The sequence below is a fragment of the Danio rerio genome, chromosome 12 (genome assembly GCF_049306965.1).
Source record: "Danio rerio strain Tuebingen ecotype United States chromosome 12, GRCz12tu, whole genome shotgun sequence".
In the NCBI taxonomy this organism is placed as follows: Eukaryota; Metazoa; Chordata; class Actinopteri; order Cypriniformes; family Danionidae; genus Danio; species Danio rerio.
In genome coordinates this window covers 16,394,135-16,415,468 of record NC_133187.1, presented here as the reverse complement: position 1 = coordinate 16,415,468, position 21,334 = coordinate 16,394,135, and the positions used below count along the sequence as shown (strand labels likewise).

At 34.6% G+C, this 21,334-nt stretch overlaps 1 protein-coding gene across 1 annotated transcript in view; it reads right to left on the bottom strand.

Moving 5' to 3' along the window:
- med1 (mediator complex subunit 1) overlaps positions 1–21,334 on the bottom strand; it is a 700,564-nt gene that overhangs the window by 477,001 nt on the left and 202,229 nt on the right. The window lies entirely within an intron of this gene.

Sequence of the window (21,334 nt, the reverse complement as noted above, 5' to 3'; positions counted from 1 at the left end):
CGTCAATGTTCTTCTTTAAATTGTAATTATGTGCTAAACATTTTAAACTATTAATGGCCCAGTATCTTTTGTGTGCTTTTATTTCAGTCACCTTTCTTGCATATGCATGTGAAATATATGCAAATAGGCTTGTTTGATAGGCTTGTTTGAGATCTGCCTCGCCTTGCCTGCAATGTAGATGAGAGCAGGTGGCTGCAGTAAGAGGAGGGCTCAAAAAAGACATCTGAAGTCGAACACTTGCCAAATCTTGCTGTTTTGCCGCTTGTAAACGTCACCAGTGACGAAGATCACATTTGTGTTCTTTTGTTTTTGTTTTGGGGTAGGGTAAGAGAAATGATTAAAAAAATCATACTATAGTCCCGTTAATAGCCCCCATATGTGTATTTTTAGTTGATTAAACATGTTTGTGTTGGTTTGCGGGGTGATTTATAAATTGGGTCCTGTAAAAGAGTGTTTTAATTGATGAAAAGATATTCATCAGATGAGAGTAACCATATTTTACTTTTTCTTTTAGCCAGTCACGAAACTGCTTTATCTATGCAAAGTGTGACATCTGTTAAAAGAAGATCACCACTTGGGATGCTGAGGAAGGATTCTTGTTTTTTTTTTTATTCATACAAGGTTGGGGTATATACTGGGTGCATTAACATTCTGACATAATTAATAATAACTGGTAGGATAATTTTTGGTGTTAGCTTGCTGTTGAATGACATTTTTTCAGCAGTCACATGTATTTGTTGCTAGAACTGTAATGTAACTGCAAGAACTGACACACCATCTGTGGTCTAATAATCTGTCCTCTCTCTCTCTCTCTCTCTCTCTCTCACACACACACACATCTTACTAATGGAAGACTACACTTGTGCTACCCTACTAGGGTATCTAGTTATTTTGAAACAAAAACCATATAAAACCTTTCCTTTAAAGGTCTTTTTTATAATATTCATTCATTTATTTGTAATTTTTTTGGCTTGGTCCTTTTATTTATTTTTTATATTATAATTGGAAATTTTTATTTTTTAACCATTAAGTGAACCAGAATGTGAGTGACCGTTGGTGAAGACATGGATGCCGGATTAATCCAAATGCTGGAGGTAGGGTTGTAACAGTATGACATTTTCACGGTGTGATAATCGTCTAAAACAATACCACTGTTTGACGGTTTCGCGGTATACGGTATGTTACAAATGTTACAAAATAATAGAACAGTGAAGCAAATTTGACTTTTTCCAAATAATATATTTTTAGTTACTATAAACAACACCACTTACAATGAACAAATAAAAATAAGAAAATAGTAAATAATGTGTCAAAGTCCAAATAAAGTCCAAATAAACATGGTGCAAATCCTCAGTAAAAAATAGATATAAATATTTACTATACTATAAATAGTTACATAACGAAACTAGATTCAATATGGAACATCCTTAGGTTTTATGTGCCAGCATGGATATGGTTGTCTATGGATATGGATTTGGATATGGTTGTCTGCAATGCAGACAAACAGCTGCATCTTCATTTGCGTCTTTTGAAAACAGCAAGAGCAGCAGTTCGTCTTTGCTGTGTCACTGTTTTGTCATGTTTCTGTGCTGCTGTGCATGCAAAAGTACTTAGTATGAGAATTATTTCATGCAAAACTTTTTTTTTTTTGCGTTTTATTTAGCCGCGCATAAATGTATGCCTTTCTCTCATTCCGTGTTGTTCAAAAAGCTTGGTCCACAAACAAAAGCGAAACCTATGCTTATTGGTTGTGATATAGCGAGTTTGAACCAATCTGGGCATGGAGGAGGGACAATGCATCAATGTATCATGTCTGATTTGTCCGGAGACACAGTGACGAGCGTTTCTTTGTCAAATGTTGATGACGTAACCGCACTGATTCAAAAGTTATTAAACATTTAAGAGCAATACTTATTTTTAGCCGCGGGCGGCTGTCTCGGTCTTTAAGGGTTAAAACCGTTGATATGCAATTGTTCATGGTATGATAATCGTGCACGTTCAAATCGTGGTAAACCGTCATACCGGTATATTGTTACAACCCTAGCTGGAGGTTTATAAAACAAACAGTGCTTATATACACACAGACAGAATTATAGTTATAACCAGGTGAAGTTCAGAACACAAATAATCCGTTCAATAAGGCAAACAACAGCAATGAAGAAAAAAATGCTTAGTAAGGCAGAGAAATTGGCAATACTTTGCAATGATCTGATGTATAAACAGTGCTTATGAATGGTGGCTACCCGGACAAACTACTGGGATAGCATCCAGTCAATATTCAGGCGAGGGGTCCCTCTGGTGGGTGGATGAATGGTCATCCGCCATATTCGTTAAAAGAAGCTGAGTTGTGTCTATCTATTCAATCAGGCAACCGTTATAGATTGCATTGACACAGAGTTTAAAACAAAAAGGCTGCGTTTTAAACCCAATAAGTAGGTACTCGATTTCAATAAGTACTTACTTAATGAGGACTAAAAGGGTAGGTACTCAACAGCCAAATCTTAAATATGAACGAAACCATAATCTGCCATGTTTATTTTATCATGTGACTGACGTTACAAGCACAAAATCTTCAGGTTTAATGATTCTCAACTTAAATTATTATTTTTATTTAAAACAGTTAACATGAATTTCTTGTTGTCTTTTTTGTATGTATAACATTTTTCATCAACAAGTAACCTGCTTAAATCTCATTTGTTTTCCTGTTTTGATTGATTCATGTTTGTGCATATAATCTCATAATATGAGAAACCCAATCTCATAAAATGAGAAATTACATTTATGTAGTTTTTGTTAACTGTAAAAGATACAAACCAGTTTCCCTGAGCCTGTATAAAAATTATAAGTTCCTTTTCGTAATAATAATTATTAATAATAGCAATCCCAAAATATTAAAATAAATAAGATAACAGGGACAGAAGCACCTCATAGCATCAGTCAGTAACATATCAACTCTACCTAAGTAACAGCTCTAACAGCTTTTTCTTGTGTACACCAGTATATATTTCTTGTGTACACCAGTATATATATATATATATAAATATATATATTTATATATATATATTTATATATATATATATATATATATATATATATATATATATATATATATATATATATATATATATATATATATATATATACACTGTAAAAAAAAAAGGTTGAATAAACTTAAAATAATAAGGCAACCTATCACACACAGCTTTTTGAGTTAACTAAGTCGACTTAAAATATTTTGTTGAATTCCTTGTTTAACCAACAACATATTTTTGTTTGCTGAACAAATATTATCATGTTTACTCAACAAGATCTTTTGTTTGCTGAACAAAAATTTTCACGTTTATTCAACAAGATCTTTTGTTTACTGAACAAAAATGATCATGTTTACTCAACAAGATCTTTTGTTTGCTGAACAAAAATTTTCACGTTTATTCAACAATATCTTTTGTTTACTGAACAAAAATGATCATGTTTACTCAACAAGATCTTTTGTTTGCTGAACAAAAATTTTCACATTTATTCAACAAGATCTTTTGTTTACTGAACAAAAATGATCATGTTTACTCAACAAGATCTTTTGTTTGCTGAACAAAAATTTTCACGTTTATTCAACAATATCTTTTGTTTACTGAACAAAAATGATCATGTTTACTCAACAAGATCTTTTGTTTGCTGAACAAAAATTTTCACATTTATTCAACAAGATCTTTTGTTTACTGAACAAAAATGATCATGTTTACTCAACAAGATCTTTTGTTTGCTGAACAAAAATGAACATGTTTACCCAACAAGATTTTTTTAGTTTACTGAACAAAATAAAACAAACTGATTCATTATGCATTTACTATAAATTTTTAGGATTCAAATTAAATACACAAGAATAGTCAATTCACTTTTTTTATTTTTAACTGTGTTCAAATCACAATCCAAAACATTTGCATACAAAATCAGCATTTGACATTAGCCGTTTTCAGCATTGGGCTAGTTTGTACACAACTAGTACTGAATGTTTCCAGATTTGAAAAGATTGTACACTGCCTCAACATAAAATAACTGGCAACCTTACTAAAACCAAGCTATTAGTGTGTCCAAACACTCAAACCAGGTGAATATACAATCATCTAATCAGAGTAAACCCTAAAAGCCACTCCATTCAAACAGTCTTTAAAGTGTACTGCACTTTTGTCAACAAAGTACATCAAGTCCAAAAACAGACCTCAAAACATTCAAACAGTGGCACAGTAGGAAGTGCTTTCGCCTCCCACCAAGGTCGCTGGTTCGAGTCTCAGCTGGGTCAGTTGCCGTTACTGTGTGGAGTTTGAATGTTCTCCCTGCGTTCACGTGGGTTTCCTTTGGGTTCTCCGGTTTCCCCCACAGTCCAAAGACGTGTGGCACAGGTGAATTGGGTAGGCTAAAATTGTCCATAGTGTATGTGTGAATGAGTGTGTATGGATGTTTTCCAGAGATGGGTTGCAGCCGGAAGGGCATCCGCTATGTAAAACAAGTTCATTGCGCTGTGGCGACCCCAGATTAATAAATGGACTAAGCCGAAAAGAAAATGAATGAATGAATGAACTGAACTCTCGCAGATCATGTGCCACCAACCTCCATAAAACATGCTGAATTACTTAAAAAGTATATTTGAGTTCTTTTGGGTGTTCCATATTCAGTCTATACAAGAGGCTGAACAAGTAAGCGAAGGCTGCAGGCAGATGTGTGATATCCTGAAGTACTATGGCCTCCTCCAAGATTTTAGCGAGGTTCATCACATATTGCAGGGATGCAGAAGTGCCATTATCATCTTCCACCACAGTGAAGATTCCAATCCTTTAATCTCTGGTGCTGTGGTCTTCAGGGTCCGTGTCCTTATAGGAGATTAAGTAATGGGAAAATTAATTGATGTGTAATATTAATTACTACTTATTAATGTTATTACTATTATGCAAAGAAAATAAAAACATGTAATACTTTCGTACATACAAACAGTAACACTTTGAATAGTCTATAATATATAATAATTGAACAATATATTGACAACTTTTTAATATTTAGCAATTTTTTTAACTTTTATTTTACATAAAATTGCAAAGATTTACTTTTATTTGATACAGTTTCAATTGTGAAAGTTGTTTATTGTCCTGTTTAGAATATAACTGAGCCTTTAATTGTCATTCATAAGGAATTTATAAAGCATAAATAGTCCTCACTTTAGATTAGGTCACAACTGGATGAAGTTAAGCTCATAAAGCATATACTAACATACAAAGTAACTATTATTACATACCTTAATATTAGGATATTTAAATGTTAATTTGAATAGTTTATTAATCGTGTACTTAAGCATTCTGAATGATCTTAAAAACACCACGTATTCTTAAATAACTGGTTTGTAAATAATGCAATACTTAAATTAGTATTACAAATGAATCATTAAAGTTAAAAAAATACAATCATTGAGCACTTCATGTAGAGTTATGCCTAACAGAAAATAAATTAACTATTCGCTAATACTAAATAAATTATTTATAGCGTGCAGCTATTATAAGTGTTACCAAGCAGACTAATAAATGTAGAATAGGGTATGAAAATGGGTAACTTACCAGACATATCTTGAGAAAGCAAGCAGAATTTTTACGAAGAAAAATTGGCAATCCCTCAAGAGCTGCTCTTTCTCGATCGGTGACAATATCAGTGACCTAAAGGAAAGTCAATTACAAAGGGTGTTTTACAATCTTATTGTTTTGTAAGTAAAAATGTACTTAGTACATTTAAATGAGCATAGTATTTTATTCATGCTGTTGAAAAAACACATGGCTTTATTTTTAAAAAAGAATTTTGTGGTTTCCATACAATGGAATTTGATAATGGTTGTGTTGGCAAATTTAGAAAAATGTTTAGTTTCATGTGACAATTACTTTGAGTTAAAAACTACAGCTATTATTTTCTATTTTCCTCTTTGAATGTATTCATTTGAAATGGTCACTCAAAACAAGTGAAACATCTGTTATTTATCTTACTTCCATCTCACAATCAAAACACAACTTGACACAATTAAAATTAATGCAAAAGGGCTGGACAATTAAATTGTTGCAATTACGTTTTATTAGACTGTATTACCTGAGCATGAAATTCATGCTTTTGTGTTTGACAGGACAAAATATGTTGCACATGTTAAAAACATCAGACGGGTGTATAAGAAAAAAAAAATCTTAATGAGTACCTGCTCATCCATCTTGTTTAAAGTTGTATCCATCTCTGGACCCATTGAATCCCTTCTTTTTCTGTAGAGTTTCAGGAGAGGTGCTGTATATTTATCAAGTCACTCGATTAACTGTCTCAGGAGATCTACATTACAGATCTGAGAAAACTCTTTGCAGATCTACAATATACAAAAAAAACATACATATTAATATTTACACATAATATATATATATATATATATATATATATATATATATATATATATATATATATATATATATATTTGTAAATGTAAATATTTAAATGTTCAAATGCTGAATACAGATGTATTTTGAATTACCTATAATAATAATGTTGTTTGCTATTTTTAGCATTATCATTACTACCTTGAATGAAACCAAAGCAATTGCAATATAGTGACTTACCTCTTCCTTAAAGTCCAGGTTATCTCTCTCTAATTTCTTCCTGGCTAAATCTCAACAACTTCTTTTGGGCAAAGAGAAAAGGTTTCTTGCATCTGCTGGTGAATGACCGTCAAATTTCACTGATGATAGCAAGTCTCACCTCCTCAAGGAAATCTTGCATTGAATTATGTCCTTGTCAATATTTCAGTCCTTTTGAGCAAAAAGAAAGAAAAATATATATTTAGCCCTTTATATTTTTTATTTAAATAAAAGCTAGCTGACTGTTAAAGCAAGTTGGTCTGAATATGATAGACATTTAGTCGAGCTAACTAATATACAAGCAAATCAAGCAATGAATTACATGAAAATCACACGATTTTCACACAAATTACACAGTTAAACACATCACCGTTTGTTCCACTGGCTCTGGTTCGAAGGGAAAAAAGGTTATGATGTTCGCAATGCTGACAGCAATCTAGATAAACAGGACATAATGTTATATTCGTTTTAGCAAGGAAATTTGACTTGGATACCTGATCTGGTATGTTATATGATACTCATTGTATTAATCGTGAGTTATTAAAGCAAATGACTCGATTGAAATCGCTATTTGTTTCAAATACATTCACTCTAAACTTTTATTGATGTAAATAGCCAAAACCAAGTGCACGAAACAAGTAACTCACGGCTAAATTATAACAAATAGTTCCGTATTAGGATACACGCGCACATCAAAGCCAACATATCAAATAATATAACGTTAGATGACAACAAAAAAGACATACATACCTATGATTTAGTGATGTGACGTTGTGCGCCGAGGCTTCGAAGCATGTATCAAAAAAACGATACATCTCGCAGTGAAGCAGTGTACCGGAGCTTGATTCGTTTTGCCATCATCACGTGATCAGTGACGTCCGAAGCTTCATTTTCGCCTTTACCCACGTGACTGCTTCGAATTTTGATTCGAAGGTTTAAACACCCTCATACTAAAGTGTATAGCTAGAGAATTGGCGTCTATTACATACATTTGTTTCAAAGCACTGCACCAGTCTCAAACACCAGTAATTAAACTAAACTACAATAGTATTTTTTAGTAAAAAGGTTTTGAACAATACTAAAGTGTATTAGCGTATTTTTTTAATGACTATCTTTAAAGAAAACCACCGCATATCGTAGTATTGTGTTTGACAGAGAGCATCTGGTGAATTCAAACCTGAAGCATCGTTCATATAGTGTCCTCCTAGAGCACTCGCCTCCCAATCAGTAATCGCTGGTTCGATCCCTGCTTGGAGCGGGACTAATTGTATTATGATAAACTTTTGAATACCTTTTTGAATACCAATCGATTATGAAAACGATTGACACGTAGCTCCGCAGAAAGAAAGATGGTTTGTTTTGTCGCGCGCACGAGACAGGTACCCCCTGCAGTGAGCTATGGAAGTAAATTGCGCATGCGCCAGAAGCTTATAAGGCGCATGCGCCAACAAGAAGGGCACGCATCAACGCAAAACTAAGAGTTTTGTATTATTTCAACAAAATATTTTAGGTTTTCCACATTGAAGCACCATATTTGTTGAACAAACAAACTATTATTTGTCAGCATTTCAAATGAAAATATTTAAATTCAGTTAACTTATTAATCTTTGTTCAGAGGACTTTTTGAAAGTTGGCGTTTTTACAGTGTATATATATAAATGGGTAATTCTTCAACTACGGGCTCTTTATGTCTTTTGATCATATATCCCAAAATATATATCATTTTGTTCAAATTCATCTTTCTATGTCAAACTAACATTAAAACCTACTTAAAAAAATACTATGCAACCTTCTTTTAGGTGTCAAAATCACTGTTTTCACCTTGTCGCACACCCACAGTTTTAAACTTAAACGATGAAAATAGCATTTTAAAACATTAATTATCTGGCATCTATTAATGTATCTTAATTAAGCACTAGTGAAATCATTTAAATATTTTATAGTTATTAATGTTAGATTATTAATAATATTATTTTTTATACAAAATATAGCTGTCGCACAGTATCAGTGTCATTTTCACCTCAACACTGTATTGTCGCTTTAAAAAGTCTGTGTGAAAGATTATTTAGGAGGTTTCTATAAGTGCCATCTGAACATGCTCAAGATGGAGGGAATTAAAATTTTTAATCAACAACAGTTGAATAAAAATCACGTTAAATATTGCTTTATAAGAAAATACATGTATTCTACGTCATTTGCAAACATGTTGTACCTTTTAAAAACCAAACAAAATTAAGGTAAATAAGAGTGTTTTGTATACATGAAAGGCTAGTATCAAATTCAAAGCTAATCGGTGAAGCTATTTTTCATTTTTTCACAATAAACCTGTTGAAATGTCATTTCCATCACCACACACAATTTTTTATATTTAAAAAGTTCTCATCACACATTGAAAGTGTAATCGCGATGTATAAGTTCATGCTCTATTTAATATACAATTAAAAAAAAAAAATCTAATAAGCTCTTAACCAAATTAAAATTACATTTTAGAGTGTGACAGGTGTACAATTCAGCATACAACTTATTTATTTCATTGACAAATGTATAATTATTATATAAACTGTGGAAAAATTGGTTAAACTAGATACAAAAATGATCTTAAACAATGTTTGACTGCCATAATTTATTTTATTTTGAAATAAAAGCTGTATATTGAGTTGTGGTGGAATTGACATTTGTTCAGTCTACGATGGAAAAAAATGTTTCTCTTCTTATATAAGTTTCTCCTCTTACAGATTTTTTAAACTTATGAGGCTTTGTTACGTTAATTTTGAACAAGTTTTTTTTTACTGAACTTCACATGGCTAAAAGTCCCCGTAGTTGAAGAAAGGCCCATATATATATGAATGGCTCATATATATATATATATATATATATATATATATATATATATATATATATATATATATATATATATATATTCGGGTGGAGCCGAACCCGAATACGGTATTCGGAAAGGCACGAATAGCGTGTTTTTACGAATACTTGATTCGAACAAATACTTGAAAAATTATTTGTATTCGGGAGCAAGAAAAACACCATATGCCCATATGAGTGAGTGAGTGAGAGAGAGAGAGAGAGAGAGAGAGAGACGCTCAGTCAGTAGTCAGAGGGCGGGGCGGAGATAAAAGGTGTCTGGCACAAGCTTTTCCACAGCAACAGACAGAAGGCTCGGCTGAGTGAAAAAAATACTTCACTGCATCACTATTTTTGTTAAATAGATTTTTGTACCTTAATTGGGTTCCAAAGGCAGTTTATAAACTTGTAGCGGAGTTGAAGCGGAGTTTGATTGGGATATTCTATTACGCTGCATTATTGACGTCTGCAACCGGGTGCTCTGTTTACGCAACGTTAGCTCTGTTAGCGCGGTAATTTAGACAATAGACTGTTGACAGAGTAACGTTAACGTTCGTTTATAAAGGTTAAAACGATGCTTTTGCAGTTGTGTTGAGTAGTATGCACTTATGGGAGTTATATGGTACGTCTAAGGCCGTACTCACACTAGGTACAGTTGCCTCGAACCGGGCCAAAGCACGCTTGTCCCCCCTCCCATCTCCCCCGACGGCCCGCGCTCACACCATATCGGGCCTCGGCACGCTTACGTCATCGCTGCTGCTCTGTTTAGTGAGAAGCGCTCTCTATGGCAAGCCTTTTTAGCATTTAAATCTTTGTTTTGACTCCATAAATATCTTTAGAGATATCTCTAATTATATTTTGACTAGTCATAATTATAATTCCACTACACAGAATGACAATTAGAGATATCTGCAATTACAATTGTACTAGTACGAAATCAGATAGGAGATATCTGCAAATATGTTATGACTAGTCATATTCCTCCATTGACTTCCATTGAAAAATATTTGCAGATATCTCTAAATGAGTTTTGATTAGTCACAATTGCAATTAGAGATATCTCCAACTGAATTTTGACTATATAGACTATTATACTATATTGAGATATCTCTAATTACAATTGTGACTAGTCAAAACTTATTTAGAGATATCTGCAAATATTTTTCAATGGAAGTCAATGGAGGAATATGACTAGTCAGTCATAATATATTTGCAGATATCTCCAATCTGACTAGTCAAATTATAATTATGACTAGTCAAAATATAATTAGAGATATCTCTAAATATATTTATGGATAGTCAGAACAAGGTTTAAATGCTAAAACGGCTTGCCATACGCTCTCACCCAGTAGCACAGTGGAGATTTCTCTTTATATCCTTTCAGTCGTTTGTTATGCATTGACATGCAGTCAAATATTTCACCAAACAGTCCTTAGGGATGCAGTTACACGCAGTCAGATATTTCACCAAACAGATCCGCCACTTTTGGCGCTCATAAACAATCATAAAGCCCTCGTGCTGCAGAAATGAGGAGGTCTGCTGAAGGCGCGCAGCTGACGTGCAGTGAGGGGTTTGCGTCTTTAATAAACTACGGCAGTTTGCGATCACTGAACAATGATTAATAAATCCATATGAAACAACCCCTTAAAAGTCATGTATCGCTTTCAGTTTCGGGCTTTGGAGCGTTTTGCACTCACACACAAGCGTACCGCGCCAAAGCCCAAGTGATCCGCGCTCAGGCACGCCTCTTCCAACCTGGCCAGGGCCGGCCAAGTAAACCGTGCTTGAGCCCGATTCAGCGCACTCACACTTCTCAAACGATCCGGGAAACTGGCCTGGGCATGGTATGGATGGCATAGTGTGAGTAGGCCCTAAATTACTGTCTTCTGCAGACAGCAAGATATATGCTATTAACCTTAACATAGCTTCCCGTCACTTTTTATTAACTTGAAACTCCTCAAATACATTTGGGCACCCAGAAAAAGAGTAAAAAAGACTGCTGCTGCTGCTCCACCAGTCAAAAGAAAAAAAAAAACCTTCAGGTTCTGTGTGGAAGCATTTTACAGTCAGTGGTGCTGCAGATAAAACAAAGTGATACTGTATAATGTTTAAAATCAGTGAAATCAGCAGAGGCAGAGATATTAAACATCTGTGAACATCTTCTATCCATAATCATTCATTCATTTCTTTTCGGCTAAATCCCTTTATCAATCTGGGGTTGCCACAGTGGAATGAACCACCAATGTATCCAGCATATGTTTTACGCAGTGGCTGCTCTTCCAGCTGCTACCCAGCAATGGGAAACATCCATACACTCTTTTTCACACACATACAATAGGGACAATTTAGCTTTCCCAATTCACCTGTATTGCATGTGTTTGGACTGTGGGGGAAACCGGAGCACCCGAAGGAAACCCACGCCAACATGGGGAGAACCCAGTCGGGGCTCGAACCAGCAACCTTCTTGCTGTCGGGCGACAGTGCTACTCACTGTGCCACCGCGCAACCTTCTATGTAATGTATTATCACATGCACTAAATTCATCCTCTCCTGATACTGTCTGTGAACCCCCCACAAGCATCAATCCCCTCAATCAGCACAGCTATGTTCTGCTAAATCCTCTACAAGCACCAAACCATCAACACAGCCACATTCTGCCCCAGCAAATCAGTTTTAAACATAAAAAAACAAAAAAAAACTTTGTGTCTTTTTTGTGGCAGTCAGATGACAATAGCAGGGATGTATATTTTAGTATTATATAGAATACTTTTGTTCTGCCAGATCTCCCAGGCAGGGTTTTATTTAGATTTATTTAGTTAATATTAGTTTTTGGAATTCTGTCCATTGGAAAGAAGTTCTTTCAGAAGAAGAACAGTTTTTTAAAGTATTATTTGTTTTTATTCTGTCTATTCAGTGTCCTTCAACAAGAATGGTGGTGGTGGGGTTCATATTCACAATGGTATTTTATTAGTTGTTGGTTTAACCATGGATGAGATAATGGCTTCTATGTTATTATCTTTTCAATGACATTTCTTGTCACATGTTCAAAAACAACAGCCAATATTGCATATCTATAATTTATATAATGGGTATAATTGAACAATACTTTCACTATAACGTAAAGTAGAAGTGTAATAGAAAAAATATATATTTGTGCGCCATTTTGAATTTTACTCGAATACAAATACAAATACTTTTCCCCCCTCAACAAATACAAATACCGGCTGCTCCGCACATCCCTAATATATATATATATATATATATATATATATATATATATATATATATATATAGTTGTGTTACTTACTGTAGGCCATCCAAGACTGATTTCCATCTTTGTGTACAGTAGTGATTTAGCCTGCTTATTTTACATAATGACCAAAGATTTAAGCAGTGAATTAGCATTTTAATTCATCTTTTATCTTAAAATACATATTTTTTTATTTCAATATTGAGATATCTCTATATAAATCAAACAATTAATGTATATAAATCAAACAAATACAATTTGTAGTTTGTTGTATATATGGCAGCTAAGCATGATTAGTCACTAGACAATCATGTAGTCAATGTGAGTACATTTTTCAGTCAACATACATTTTCAATTAAAACATAAAATATTATTATTATTATTATTATTATTATTATAGGAAAAATATTATTTCATTTATTGAAAATACAAGGAAACATTAATATATGAATAGAAAATGAATAAAAATAACCATGACAAAAAAGACAACACATAAAACAAAGCTTTTTTTCAAACTTGTTCTAAGATTCATGTATTAGCTCCACACTTGGTTCTGCAGATGATCAGCAGGTCATCATCTTCACCATCATTATCATGCCTCACTGCTGCAGTCAGGCTGGTACAGGAAAGGTACATGAGGCTGTCCATGCCTGAGAAACCAGTTCGGCACTACAGCATCTCCAACATCATTATCATTATCATCTCCAGCACACTGCTGCGCGTTTTCATTTTCAAAGCACACAGCACCAGTCTGAGGACATTTCATACAAAGTACATAATAAAAAAGTCATATTGAGGTCAAAAATAAACAAAAATATAGCTGCAAGCAACAATTATCGGGGCCAAGCAGCCCAGCAGCCACATCTTGAACAAGCATGGCAACAAGCTTCGGAGCAACTGAAGAATTCCTTTAACTTTTTGGCAGCATCTTCTGAGCCAAATTTGGTGGAAATTCAAGTTCAAGTTTGAGTTTAAAAGAACAAATTTTCAAGTAAATTAGGGAATAATAATAACAATAATAATATTAATAATATATATATATATATATATATATATATATATATATATATATATATATATATATATATATATCAATGTTCACATATAAATGATCCAAATAATCTGCAAGACCAGTCTAATAATAGAATAAACTATTTATTTGAAAAATTTTGTATGATTTTTTATAACTTGGTCAATGTCAGATCTAGATCACATACATTAAGTTTGGTTTCAATACGTCAAACCATTGCAGTGATTCAGCCTGTAATGTCATCTGTTGTCGGCATGACAGTCCAATTTCATCAAAATAAGCATATGCAGGCAAAAGCTAATATCTAATTTGTAAGTTTCATTAATAATGGCTGATGAATGTCTTATAAATCTAGACCCGTCGGTGGTTTCATAACAATTGGCCAATGTGTTCATAAAATATAGACATTTGACATAATTCAAAATGTCTGACCTGGGAAAATCAGACATCATTTGACCCGGCCTATATGAAACATGTATAGGACTACTTACATGGGTTAGTGATTGTATCCAAGAAGGTTTTATGCAGGTCTTTAATGGGTTTTATATGGGCTAACATACTCATTTGTTTTGGGTAACCTTATTTTACAGTAAACCCCTAAAAACACATATTGAATTTAACCAACTAAAGTATAGTAAAATTTATTGCTTTAGTGAAGTTCTCATTCTTTCATTTATTAAAAAAGTTACAACTTAAATATAAAACACAAGTGCAGTATTCAACAATATGTCTATTGGACAGAAGAGTTTCAAATCAAAACAAGACAAAGCAATCATTAGCCGCGTTTCCACTATCGCGCCTAAAGCGAGCGAGCCAAGGCCAGTGGCGTTTCCACTGTCACTTCCGGGGCCTAATCGGGCCAAAGCAGGGCTTTCTTGGGGCCAGCAGCCGGCCTTTTTCGGCCCGCCGAATACCTTGGGCCAAAGAGGGCCAGCCGGGGCTTCGGGGCGGAGTGAAAGGAGAGGCGGGCACAGTTTTCCGATCGCACACGAGTACATGCGCCAAACACATAACAAATAAATAAATAAGAGAAAGAAAACATCTGGAACAAATTATAGGCTGGGGTCTTTTTTGCATATGATCTTATGTTTCTCTTTTAAATGTAAGGTTGTTGCATAAAATGATAGTTTTAATAAGTCACTTTTCTTTGCTGCATCTCTTTGATGATTCAATAACGCATACTAATCTTTACACCATATTAAAGACACAGCAGACAGTAAAGGTTTTCAAGAAGTTTTGTCAAGTTTAATAAGTGTTTTTGCGCGTTTAGATGCCTGTGCGTGTGTGAGACCGAGGAAAAGAGCGCTCCATTCATAGCTCTGTTGATGGCGCGAGCGGCTTTTTTCTTTTCTTTCTATTGTTTTAATTTATTTTGGAGATAATACACTATATGAATACAACAGAAAGACATTAAACTTTACAAATTTCATGTCCGCTTTTGTAGGCTCAAAACAATAGTGTCATATCTAGATAAAATAGCCTAAGCTATATTTAAATAATTTAAAGAATTACAAATATCAGATAGGCCTATAATAAAATCACATTAAATAAATAAACCAATATAAAACTAACAAAAGCTATAGCTATAAGAATTAGGTACCATATCAAACTGTTTTAAATTTATATTAAACTTTAATTTTTCAAAAGCCTCTTTGAAAAAAAGATTTTCTAAAAAATAAATAAATAAATAAACACCGGAGAATGTTTTAAATATTATTTATAAAGTATTTGGATACGATGATATTAATCAAATCATGCAAACAGAGCATTTTCGGGGTGAGTGAACGCAGAAAATAGACAACCTTTTTTTTCTGTCTTCCAGCTGCGCAGCACTTTTTTGACGGGGAAAACTGCAAGTTCAAAATGTCTTCTGTGTCCTCAAACAAGTGTGTATGTTTTTATATAATGTGGTATAATTAAAAAAGGATATTTTAAATACAAAAAGAGCTTTATTAGTGCATAGCTGCTGAGCGCAACGAAATATAGGCAATATTTTATTACGTGCTGCTCTTATGTGCTGAAACACTGAACACTTTCCTTTACTTAAGATATAATAAGCAACATCTTTAAATAAAGGGAATCACCTATTAAGTGTCGTGTCGTAAAGCCTATAGGGAAAAATAATCATGTTTCAGTTCTCTCCGGAGCATTTGGGATGAATGTTGGACAGCGTCTGTCTAGAGGATGTTTTAAAATACATTTTATATCGAGTTATTAACGGAGAATTTTATATATATGGTGTTATATTATGAATGTGTGCGCTCTCTGCGCCGGGTCCCTCCATTGGTGGCAAGACCACTGGATTTTGATGCCAGTCGGTCGGCGAGTAAATGAATATGATAAATGAAAACACACAGGCATGTGCGTATAGACATGCGTTGTACTGCTGTACAGTAACGTGTCATTTGTTTGTTTTGGTTGTCCTATTTTAATAGTTTCGTGATGATGTGATGGTGTGCTTTATCTGCATGATTCTCGCTGAAGTAGGCGGTTTGAGTGACGTTCGATTCGGGGGATGTTCTGGGGGCGGGGTTTGTTGACGCGCTGCAAGCTACTAGCCCCACAGTGGAAACGCGACATGATTTCGGCCTCACTGCTCAACCTCCCAGGCGATTGGCCCGGCCTGGCCCGATATAAGCCCTGGCTCGCACTGGCCTGATAGTGGAAATGTGGCTATTGTAGCTCCTCAGTCCTCCATTATCAATCTCTCAGAGCTCCTTTTAATTCAACTTATCTTTATTTCTATTGCGTTTTTACAAAGTAGATTGTGTCAAAGCAGCTCAAAATAGAAATTATAGTAAATTGAAATTTTCTGTCCAGTTTTCTGAGTGTAAGTTCAGTTTAGTTGTAGTGTAGTTCAGTTCAGTGTAATGTAAATGTCACTGCTGAAAGCTCAAACATTGAAGAGCAAATCCATCAATGTGCAGCTCCACAAGTCCCAACCAAGCAAGCTAGTGGTGAGAAACAAACTTAAACAAACCTTGAGAGAAACCAGGCTCAGTTGGGCACAACCATTTCTCCTCTGGCCAAACTTCCCGTGCAGAGCTGCAGTCTAGGCATTGAAGGCTGAACGACCATCGTGGTGGTGACATGAATTTTGAACTGCATGTCTACATACTGTAAGCTCGAAACAAGCTTCTAAACTTGTGGATGCACAAGCTGTGGATAAGGGAAGTGACTTTACTCTGGTGGTTGCATGAAGATCCTTGTTTACATTGTGAACTGGTTACAAGTCTGCTCTCAATCCAAGAATATCACCTACTTGCAGGGCCGGAGCAAGCTGAACTGACGCTCTAGGCAGAGGACGATCATGTGAAAACGAAAGTAACCAGTTATGAAAATAAAGTGAGGTGTCGCGGACCTCTTTTCCAGCGCACTATGCACAGATATAACTGAGGACGCGCGGGTGCTGAGGGAGGGAGGTGTTGCGGACACTGCGCTCTCTATTCTGCCACCCTTTGCGCGGACATAACTGAGGGCGCGGGTGGTAAGGGAGGTGTCACGGATGCCGCCCTCTCTATACTGCCGCCCTAGGCGGCCGCCTAGGTCACCTCTATGGACGCGCCGGCCCTGCTTACTTGCTTATTCTATTGAACTCTCCACATTGTTTAGAATAAATTGACAAAAAGATATAACCATCCTTGCCCTTGTTCATTGTGTGACCATGACACACGCATTGCAAAATTCTTTTTTTTTTCTTTCCATTCAGTGTGCGTTCCATAACTCTCACCAGTCCTTACTCCTTATTTGCATCTAATACACCAGTTTGTCATGGAGACATGAATGAAATGTTTATAAGTGACAGTGAAACTGCCGAACTGCAGTTAAAGTCACCCAAAATTACATGAAACTCTTACAAGACAGCACTCCACTGATGTCCATGTAAGCATAGTCAGTATTGTGTTTAAAGTAGGTGAAAGATCCAGATGGACATCCTGCTGATTTAATTCAGAAGGGCACTTTTTTGTCTGGGAGCACACGGTTTAATTTCAAAGCACCCAGTCCAATTTTATTTTGTATGTTTTACTCGAACTTATAAACTCTACAGGTACCTAAAAGTTAGATGTGCAGCTAACATTAATCAGATTCACTCTAGTGAACTGCATCCATGTTAGCATGTAATGTTTGATGTGCTAATTTCACAGTAAGAATACACAGAGTTTTGAAGACTCATTCTAGCCCCCTACAGTGGAATTTGGCAAGGTATTCATCTGCACTAAAATACCCAGGTGAAAGTTATCATAGTTTAAGTAGAATAGACCCAGCTCCCAACCCAACTTTGAGAATAGATTAAGGGCGTTTATTATTTTTTTTAAGAGTGTCGTCAGCGCAGCATGTTAATGCTGATAACGGCTGTTCTGTAGACTAGTGAAAAAAATATAGCTTAAAGGGGCTAATAATATTGACCCTAAAATTGTGTTTAAACAATTAAAAACTGCTTTTATTCTAGCCAAAATAAAACAACTAACACTTTCTCCAGAAAAAAAAAAATCAGATTTAGACACTGTATTAGACATACTGTGACTTCAACTGTGTGTGTGTGTGTGTGTGTCTGTGTGTGTGTGTGTGTGTGTGTGTGTGTGTGTGTGTGTGTGTGTGTGTATACAGTTGAAGTCAGAAAAAGACATTTTCACAGTATGTCTGATATTTTTTCTTCTGTAGAAAGTCAAAAAAAAAAAATTCGACTAAAATAAAAGCAGTTTTTAATTTTTTAAACACCATTTTAAGGACAAAATTATTAGCCCCTAGCAATTTTTTCTTCGATAGTCTACAGAACAAACCACTGTAAAGAAACAATGTTCTCATGTTTATGAAAAACATTTGAAGATCTAAAGCAGCTCTGTCCTTGAAAAAGTAATGATAGTGTCATTAGAAACTAAACTGGAAATGACGTTTTTTTAATATAGTCAGTCTTGAACTGAGGTGGGCCGGTCTAAGGCTGCCAAATGGCTAAAAAGTTATTAGTATCGATGGTGAAAAACAACATTTACAGACAAACAATCCTTTTGCAATCTTATACTAAAAACGGAAATAGGGGCAGTAATATTGGCTAAAGATGTGAAAGAGTATTGCTATTATGTGATTATATTGTATTGCAATTTGGAACAATTAACTGTTGATATTAAATCAATAGTAATTTACAAATACTTAATTCAATGACAATAATTATCTATGGTTACAACTGAATAAATTACTGTAATAAAGTTCGTTTTGTGGGAAGAAGAAGACTGGGTCTGCAATATCAGGTAAGCACAAATATTTATTATTTTTTATGTGCTGGGCACTCGTGTTCATGTGTGGGTACAGTCTCTTTGTCAAGCTCTCCTCTCTCTCCCGGCTGCTCCTTCTCCTCCCCTTATGAAAGTGTCTCTCCAGCCCAATCACTAGAAAATACAGGTATTATTGATTATTTATGATTGGACCACTGATCAGCCGCCTCCGATTGCTCTCCCCCCTTTTTGGGTGTTGTGATGGGTGCATGCCTTACCCACCACAATTACAAATAACTTTTAAATGATAAAACAGAAATTGATAAAAACATACAATAATAATTGTACCCAGCTTAAATGTAAAATAAAGTTTTCACAACAAAAAAGCACATGTTTTAGTATATCCATAACTGTGTTCGTGTTTTACTGTCATCCTTTAAAAAAAAAATAATAAAATAAAAACTGCTCATTTTCGCGACCTATAATCCATAATCTTAACTCCTGTATAGCAGTTCCACAACATTCTGACCCTCAATGGTGCTCAAACAACCTGTCAGTAATGTCTAAAATAATACAATTTTTACAGTGTCTGCTATGATGTTAATGTTGTTTTTGGTGTGTTTACATAGATTCAAATGGCCACTGTATAAATGCACAATACAGTTCAGATATTATTGCCACATTAGATTGTTATGATAATATAATATATGTCTTCAGTGATCTCCTGAAGATAAATACTAAAAAATAGCACAACTAGAACAACTACAGCAGTCGCATTCGTCTGATCTCATATGAAGCAAGAGATCGCGATAACATATGATGATGTGTTCAGGTGCTGTCACAATCCTTCGGGGTACATTTTAAAGCCCTTCTCCTTCACCCTTGGATATAAGGGCCAAGGGGAGGGAGAAGAAGTAGGGGTACAAAAATAAAATTGGGACTGGGCCTTAGTGCCTTTGCTGTGTCATTGTTTTGCTTCTTTGACTTGTAAGGTTTTTTTTTTCCAAGTTGCCTGTGAAACATGTACACAAAAGTGCAAAATAGTGTAATTTCCATATATAAGCACAAGCATCAAATAAGTAGTTTAAGTATTTGCAAAATATGAATATGTATACATTTTTGCATCTCTTATCTTGCTCTCCACTACATGCCCATGCAGTCTTCTTACCTCTCTTGTCCCTGGCACCAGAGTCACTTTGATGCTGCTTTTATAGTTATTTGGCTTTTAAAAGCATTTTTCTATATTCTATTTCATCTCTGTAAATACATATAAATAGAATTCTTAATATAGAGATTAAATTCCACTTTATTATAGATTTGACACAGACGTATAAATTAAGAGTAAACATAGTAAAAGTTTATCCATGCATTTCTTACCCATCTCTTGCTCTCCACTACATGCCCTCGTTTCCTCCCATCCTTGGCATTACTGAGACACTTTGATGCTGCCTTCTCATCTTCTTTGACTTGTAAGGGCTTTTTAGGGCCTGTGAATCACATATACACAAAGTGCATAATCGAGAGATTAAATTCTATATTGCACCACTAAAATCAAAGAGGTCGTTTTTTTTCAATCTGACATCTGATTCTTTTCTCAAAACGATGGTCTCAAATAAAAAAAAAATGTTATAATAAAAAAAAAATCTGTTCATACTCTCTTAATGCTCACAATGATTATTAAAAACAGTGAACACATTATTTTGAAACCAATACAATTGTGTCTTTAAGCATTTTAAAAATATATATTTTTAATTTACAGTTTTCCAGCATTGTTAAGGATTTAAAGCTAACTATGTGTACAAACTAATAGTCACTGAAAATCTCACTGGGTTATTACAATTACTGGCAGGCAAGATAAATGCTTGAAAATGTTAACTGAAATTTCCTACTTACAGCATACTAAAAATAAAAAAAAAAAATAGCACACTCAAAACCAGTTTTAACTGCTGAAAATAAGAGTGTAGTAATATCTCAATGATTTGTGGACAATTTTGGGACTAAAATGTTATCTAGTCTGTTTTGCTTATTTCATGCTTCAAAATAAATGGAAGTAGATATGATTGAACAGGTTACGTTCAAAATACCAATTACTTTTTGTCTTTTTTGTCATTTAGTCTTTTTGGACATTTGATGCACACACTATAAATCCCATTGAGATAAAAAAAAAAAAAACAGTCAGTGAGGGAGCCATAGGTGACAACATAGAGACTGGATGGATCTAAAACCTGGAGGTTTATTAAACAAGCAGCGTGCATGTACACAGGCAGAAGCGTAGTCGATGACTGGCAAAAGTCTAACACACAGTAAGGTAGTCCAACAAAGCAAACAAGGCAAAGTCCAAGAT